Source organism: Lipotes vexillifer, unplaced genomic scaffold (genome assembly GCF_000442215.2).
Source record: "Lipotes vexillifer unplaced genomic scaffold, Lipotes_vexillifer_v1.1 scaffold311, whole genome shotgun sequence".
NCBI lineage: Eukaryota > Metazoa > Chordata > Mammalia > Artiodactyla > Lipotidae > Lipotes > Lipotes vexillifer.
In genome coordinates, this window is record NW_006791012.1 from 4631273 (window position 1) to 4639001 (window position 7729).

Genomic DNA, 7729 nt, shown 5'->3' on the forward strand with positions numbered 1-7729 from the left:
AGGAAGTCAGATTTCACTGGGGACTTATGAGTGGTGAGGGTAGGAGTTGGAGGTGGAGCGAAGTAAGAAGGACTAGCGAAGAGCGGGATCCCTAACAGCACCTTAATACAAGGAGGGCCTTGTTCAGCCAGGAGCAGCACTGAACACTTACCCTTCCTTAGTGTGTCGGTGAGCTTAGTAACAGTGGGGCCGAGCCTCTCCCCTCGAGCATGCGCGGTGCAGAGCGAGCCCGGAAACAATCTCAACAAGGTACACCTTTTTTCTTCAGAGAACTACAACTCCCAAGAGACCACTCGGCGCTGCGGCGCCGCCTCCCGCTGTGGCCCGGCCCCGTCCCCTCCCTCCGGCCCCGCCCTCCAGCTAGTCCCCTCCCCTCCCTCCGAGAGTGTGTCAGTGACCCAGAGGCGGTGTGAGGCGGAGGAACCGTCGGGGGGCGCCGCCGCCGCCGCCTCCAGCAGCTGCACAACCCGCGCCTCGCGTTCGGATTTGCCTCGAGCCCTCCGGGAGCGCATCACAAAGCGGACCCCACGGCTTTCCCTCCGCCCGCGGCTTCTCCAGCGCTTGGCTCTGCGGCCAACTTCCTCTCGCCGGGCTCGGCCGGCAGGCGAGGAAGGCTGCGGTGGAACGCTGGGCTGTCTGCTCGTGCTCCTCGCGCACGCACCCTTCACCCCCCTCGCTCCGGGTCTCGGGGCCGTGCTGGGATTCCGGCCACCAGCAATTGTCCGGTGAGTGTGGCCGCGGCGTGCCGTGGGAGGGGTCGCGGCGGGGCCACCGAGGGATGCGGGCCAGGCGGGCGCGCAACTTCCTCGGCGGCTTTCCTCGGCGGCCGGCCGGCTCTCCCCGCCCGCCTGCGCGCCCCCGCGCCGGAGGCGGCCGAGAGAGGAGTTTGCGGCGCCTGCATCCCGCGCTCTCGCAGGAGGAAGCGCCTTTGTCAGGAGCCGGCGGGCGCCCCCTCCCCCTCCGCCTGAGTGCGGGCGCGCGGCAGCCAAGTCCGAGCCCCGCGCCCTACGCCCCGCGCCGGGCCGCCAGCTGCTGGAGGGGAGCTCCGCGGGGGCGGGGAGCAAGACAGAAAAAAGAGAAACAAAGGGGGTGGTGGGCTTTTGTTTGTGCGAATCTGATAACTTCTTCCTTCCTTACATAACACAGACTCCCAAGTTAGTCATTCTTTTTTTTGTTACGATTATTGCCATCATCTTTGCGTGTCCTTAGCGTTTTCTTTCATCTCTGGATCTCAGAGCACTTAAAAACACTAATTAATTACACCTCCGGGGCCCCTACGAAACACGTTAATAAGCCCGTTTCTGTAAGTGTGTAAACTGAGGTCCAGAAGAGCTCTCTAATTGATGCATACGCTTGCTCCTCCACCGCACTTGGTGTCTGAGGACCTGAAAGCATCTATGAGTAAGAACTCGTTCTTCAGTGCCCCGTGGAAAAGTTAAAGATGCTCATTTTACTTACAGGCTAACTAAAGTCTAAAAGAAGTCGGGGTGATTGTTAGGTAGTTCAAACAATAACTCTTCTTACATAGTGTTTGAATCTTAAAACCTCAAAAGAGTCTTGAAAAATACTCCGAGTGGGGAAAATACTGTATATCACAAACTCACCTCACCCATCTACTTTTATTTTTGTGCATGCAGGTCTCTTACAAGGCGGGAGAGCAGTGATGGGGGTTGGGGGAGGGAGGGCAGAGATTTTTTTAATGGAGGCTTAACAGATTTTAATCACTACACACAAGGAAATGTGTCTTGGTTTTAATAGCGCCAACAACCTTCCCATCGTTTAGTCATCAGATAATTGAGTGAGCACTTTATCCATAAGGCTCTGGTTGTGCTAAGAACCGACGCTTTTAAGTGTACGAAACGGTCATCTATTTGTTTTGGTTCAAAGACTGTGTACTTCTCTTACTCTGCAAAATGTTATTTTGTTTTCTTAGCAGCTGATCTTTTGTTTTAGAACTGGCCTTGTCTTTTTCTACATTGAATATGTGTTATTTTTATAGCTGAGCAGAAAAGTAACAATGTGGTTGTTGTTTAGTTTGCATAGTAGCGTGAATTTAAATTTTTGAATTGTGAAGAAGGTTTGGTTTCTCCAGTTCTTCGGTTTCAGTTTATGACGTTTTCTTTATAGCTAACAGAGAAAGTGTTTTCTCTGTGTGATCAGATTTATATCTTTCAAAACATTGTCCTTCTTGTACAAATACAGCATATGAATTCCTTATGTTTTTTATTCACATCAAAAACCTCTTCTGGAGGAAAATACATAATTCTGAGGACAAGTTTGTTTATTTTGGTAGTTGAACCAAACTGGAAGGTACTAAAAATTTAAATCAAGCATCATTTCTACTAGTTATTTCATGAGATTAATAATGATCAGAACTGTAGTAACAGTACTTTCTCTTATCCTAAATTCTCTTGAATTTAATTTTGTATTTTATAGTTGCCCCCAGACTTTAGATTCTGGTGTTCCCATCAGAAAAGGAAAAGACATTTGTTATTTTAATGTTTTTCCCCCAATCCTCTAACCTGTCCCCTTTCTGTAGTATGTTGAAAGAGATCTTGAGTTTAAAAAAATTGAAAAATAAGTTGTTTGGAAGATACAGTTAAGTGTATGGAAAATTGTATGTAGTGAAGTGGTTATAATACTTCATCTAATAAATTTAAGACTTTTAAAGAGAAAACTGTCACCTAGGTTTTTATTAATATTATAGAAGTGCTGTAATGTAATAATAGTTGTATTTATTGACTTGAAAAAAAAGTGATCTGGGAATTGTGCCTTAGCGGCGTATTGGGGGGAGGGGGCGGAAATCTGTGCTCTCCTTAAAATTTTCATTTAGGTGACCTTACAGTTAGTTATGTTGAACTTTTTCTGTAGCGTTTACAAACCAGATTTGCCAGAGGCATTTGTACTTTAAGGTAGCTACTAACACAATGTCTGCTCAGTCACTGGAGTCCAAAGGCAGAAGTTAGTGTTGAGTGTCAAAGGCTGGCATTGCAGGTTTCCTAGTTTCTTTGGGACCCCTTAAAGGAAATGAGTGAAAAGTACAGGGCAGGGAGCTGAGTCTAGTACTGCTGAGCTACAGAGCCAAGTTTCAAGGGAAAGCCTGAGTGTGTTTGCCTTTGTCTTTGTTTCAGCTTCCTTTCAGGTTGTCAAAATGTCACTTGTATATGAAGAGTTCTGTCAATTCAGAATATGCCTTATTGTGGTTGTCCAGTAGGTCAGATGATAAGGACTGTAGTAGCCCTGCTCTGCGAACAGTTGTTTTCAGACAGAAGCTTCCGTAACTGATAGAGATTTTAAGCTGGAGGAGGTAGAATTGAAAACTATCTAACATTCTTGCATACATACATCTTACCATGGCATATCAATATAAACCTACTCATATTTATTAAATCAGAAAGGCTTATATGAATTATTTTATTTCATCTGTTTTAACTGTGTATATGAAAACATAATGACAAACACATGATGGCACTGAGAGATGGTTCTAGGAGTTTCTTTGGAAAAATCATCTTATTTCATAAAGTTACATTTGTGTCTTTTAATTGAGGAGAATAAAACAAATTTAAAAGCCAGTAGAAAGAAGGAAGAAAATCAGTAGAATGAAGGAAACCTGGTGAAGATGTTTTTCTAGAGAACAATATTACAGATTCCTGACAACATTGTATAAGGGACAAAATTCTAGCTAAAGTCTGTAAACAGTGAATTCCACTTAGCATTTTCTGTTTGTAGATCTCTAGCCATCTTTTCATGATTCTTTCTAAATATATCACACAGGAAAAGTAAATAGAAAGCATTCTTTCAAGGCATTTGGGTTGTTGGAGTATTTTTTTAACACATGTGGTAGTGGAGGTTTATTGTTTTTCTTTAAGTTTGACCTCCGCCAGAGAACATTTTCCCCAGACTAATGTGTGGGAACCTCAAAACAAGAAATATTGGACACTGAAAGAACTAGATATAATTTCAAGTTGTACCACTAGCTTGTTTTATGTTCTCTTGAAAGATCCCTTCTAATAATTGTGCCTTCCAAAGGCTGAAAATAATTGCACTTAGTAGGTCCTACATAGTTTTTGTTTTTGCTGAATGAATTTACAAGTAATAAAGAGAAAGCACAAGATTTCCTGAGTCAGAGAATTTCTGATATTTTTCTTTTCAAATAGAAGTAACTGATGAACATGTGATTGGAGCCCTTCAATTAGCATAGCTTCCTTCAGAAATAAACTTAAGAGGAAAAGAGCTTCATCAGGTGATTTAAGAGAACTGAATTGCAAATGAGTCTAAGAACACCTGATTATTTTTTCAGAATGTTGTATATGATGTTTTAGATTTTTTGCCACAATAAACTCCATTTCAGAGAAGCAGAGTTCTACATGTTACTCCTTGTATCACGCCTGTAATGCTTTTTTACACCTCAAAATACCATTTACAGAAAAATAGAATATGTTGCTGGTGCCTATGGGAAAATCCTGATGTTTGTCATCCCTCAGTTAATCGTGACCATTCGTGTAGTTAAAAATTTTTAATTGAGTACACATGTAATTTACTTTTCAAAGAATTTATTGCTGATTTTTATTTTATAATGAACCTCTTGGGATGTTGCTAGTTCTAAAAATATGTAGTACCTCCCAGTTTCCCACCATGTTCTGCAGTTTCTTTTTCTATTAATTTTTTGGCTGCGATTTGCTTTTTCCCCTAAATAGTCTAAAATGAGCTAAGAAATATTTAAACATACTTGACAGGAAGTACAGTCAGTAATTTATTATGCTAAGCTTCAGCTAAATTTCCAAATACTAGGTATGTGAATCTGTTTTAGAGATAGAAGTATACTTACTTTGAAGGGGGCTAAAGCAGGGATATAGCCAATAGATTTCGTCTTGGGTATCAAATCTGATTGCCTGGTAGTGACTGCCTGGAGTGTTGTTTAGAAAATTGTGAGTCCTGGTTCAGACTCAGCAGGAGCGAGTGCTGTGATTAGCAATTTCTGCAGTTGGGTGGGTGGTGGGCTTTTGGCATGAATGCCAAATATTCATTTTGTACTTTTTGGATGTCTTTTATGTGTCAGACACTTGTCTAGATGCTGATATCACACAGACTAAAATCTCTGCCTTTTGGTGTTTACATTCTAATAACAAGACACAGACAATAAAAAGGTAAAATATTTTGTGTTTTAATGAGAGATGACCTGGTTTCTTTAAAAAATAAATAACAAGAAATGGGGGGGTGATATAAGATTAAAAGCAACTAAAGGGGCATATCCACCCATTGTATTGTGTGGACCTTAGATCCTGCTTTGAACAAACTAACTGTAAAAGGACATTGATGAAAAATTTGGACATTGATGGGTATTTAATAAAAAGGAATTGTCAATTGTTTTTAGGGTGTATTAATGTTTTATGGTTTTAAAACAAGAGTCCTTACCTTTTGGAGGTATATTTATGAATTAAAATATGATATCTGGGGCTTCCCTGGTGGTGCAGTGGTTGAGAGTCCGCCTGCCAATGCAGGACACACGGGTTCGTGCCCCGGTCTGGGAAGATCCCACATGCCGCGGAGCGGCTGGGCCTGTGAGCCATGGCCGCTGGGCCTATGCATCCAGAGCCTGTGCTCCGCAGCGGGAGAGGCCACAGCGGTGAGGGGCCCGCGTACCGCAAAAAAAATAAAACAATAAAATCTTGATATCTGGATTTTTTTACTTTAAAATAATTTGCAGGGGAGAGGAGCATAGATGAAACAATATTGGCCCTATATCGAAAAAATTTTGAAACTAGATAATGGATACATGAGATTTCTTATATTCTCTCTACTTTTGTGTATGTTTGAAAAATTCCATAATTAACAGTTTTACACAAATAAAGCAGAAAGGGGGAAGAGGGAATATGTAGGATGTGAGTAGGGGATGGGAGTGAGAAGGTGATAGTTATTTGAGTAAAGACCTGAAAGCATTTAAGTAGATGATAGTTTTTTATTTCAAAAAGTTATGCAATGTTGTTTAATACATGGTGTAACTGTACTTGTTTTAGAATAACTAATAATGTCTCTTTCCTCCTCAGAGGGAGTAAGCCTTGGAGGTAATTTTAGGGCAGGACATTCCAGGTGGAGGAAACAGTGAGTACAGTGACCCTGAGAATGGAGCTTGATTGGGATGCAAGAAATTACAAGAAAACCAGTGTGTCTGGGTTAGAGTGAGAGAGAATAGCAGGGGATAGTCAGAAATATAAAGGAAGGGTAGAGGAGACCAGATGGAGTAGGACTTGGTTGTCCATCCTTCCTTTAAAGTAAAGATATTTATTTTATACACTTACCTAAAATAAGTCTAGTTTAGTCCCCCTGGAAGCTCTACACTTATTTCAACAATACTAGCATTACTCAAATTTTTTTGGTTCTTTTTTTTTTTTTTTTTTGTAATTGCCTTCTAAGCCAGTTTAAGAGCCACTCATGAATAGAGCTCATTACTTTCTATTTCCACCTTGTTTTTAAGGAAGAGGCGAGTATTGGCCACATGATACCTTATTTATCAGATATGACTCAGAAAGGATTTTGACAGAAAGAAAATAGGAAATAACTTCAGGCTGTTTGTAAATGTCAGATCTACTCTGAGAAGGCCATTACTGTTTCTGAAAATCAGATCCACCCATAGACTAAAGAGGAATTTTAATAATGTTCTGGACAATTGTAGCATCATTTAAAGTAAGGATATAACGAGAGTGACTAATATGGAAAGACTATATTCATTTGGATATTTAAGTTCTGTCTCATACATTAAAACACATAACATATACATACAAGACCATGCATATTGCTTAAGTATTCAAAACAGTCATTGCTGATAAGTTTCATTTGTGTCATGCATCCAAGACTGAAGAGATGGCATTTATCGTTGTAATGAAATTGTTTAACTTTCTTGTTGCAATGGCATACACTTGGGAATTGAAAGACTAGCACATGTTTAGTGTTAGGAATCTGGCTTTCAAGTCTTCTTGTATTCATGCTTCATATCTCAGATTAGTAATTTTTTCAAGAACGTGCTGATTTCCCATAAAGAACTCTTTTTAAATCTTTTTTTTTTAATAAATTTATTTTATTTTTGGCTGCATTAGGTCTCCGTTGCTGCGTGCGGGCTTTCTCTGGTTGCGGTGAGTGGGCTTCTCACTGCAGTGGCTTCTCGTTGCAGAGCACGGGCTGTAGGCTCGCGGGCTTCAGTAGTTGCAGCACGCAGTCTCAGTATTTGTGGCCCGCAGGCCCACTAGTTGTGGCGCACGGGCTTAGTTGCTCCGCGGCATGTGGGATCTTCCCGGACCAGGGCTCGAACCTGTGTCCCCTGCCTTGGCAGGCGGGTTCTTAACCACTGTGCCACCAGGGAAGTCCCTCTTTTTAAATCTTTATTAAAATTATAGAAAAATCAGTCCTCATCCTCCAAATGTTTGAAAGCCCCACCCCCAGCAAAAACCTTCCATAAATAGGGGTTTTTTAAATTTTCTACTTAAAGGGCAGTGTACATGTAGAGATTACTAGTTTTGAATAGTTTGATACTAGCTCATTTTTTTTATAAGAATAAGTTTTCGGGCTTCCCTGGTGGTGCAGTGGTTGAGAGTCCGCCTGCAGATGCAGGGGACACGGGTTCGTGCCCCGGTTCAGGAAGATCCCACATGCCGCGGAGCGGCTAGGCCCGTGAGCCATGGCCGTTGAGCCTGCGCGTCCGGAGCCTGTGCTCCGCAACGGGAGAGGCCACAAC

The 7729-nt window shown here is 42.0% G+C and overlaps 1 protein-coding gene across 1 annotated transcript in view; it reads left to right on the top strand.

Annotated features, from left to right (window-relative positions):
* Positions 1-341: 341 nt before the first annotated feature.
* Positions 342-7729, top strand: part of PELI1 (pellino E3 ubiquitin protein ligase 1) — a 47900-nt gene continuing 40512 nt past the window's right edge. The window contains exon 1 of the mRNA XM_007464115.1: positions 342-725. The gene's annotated coding sequence lies outside the window, so the exon portion shown is untranslated. The remainder of the gene's footprint in view (positions 726-7729) is intronic.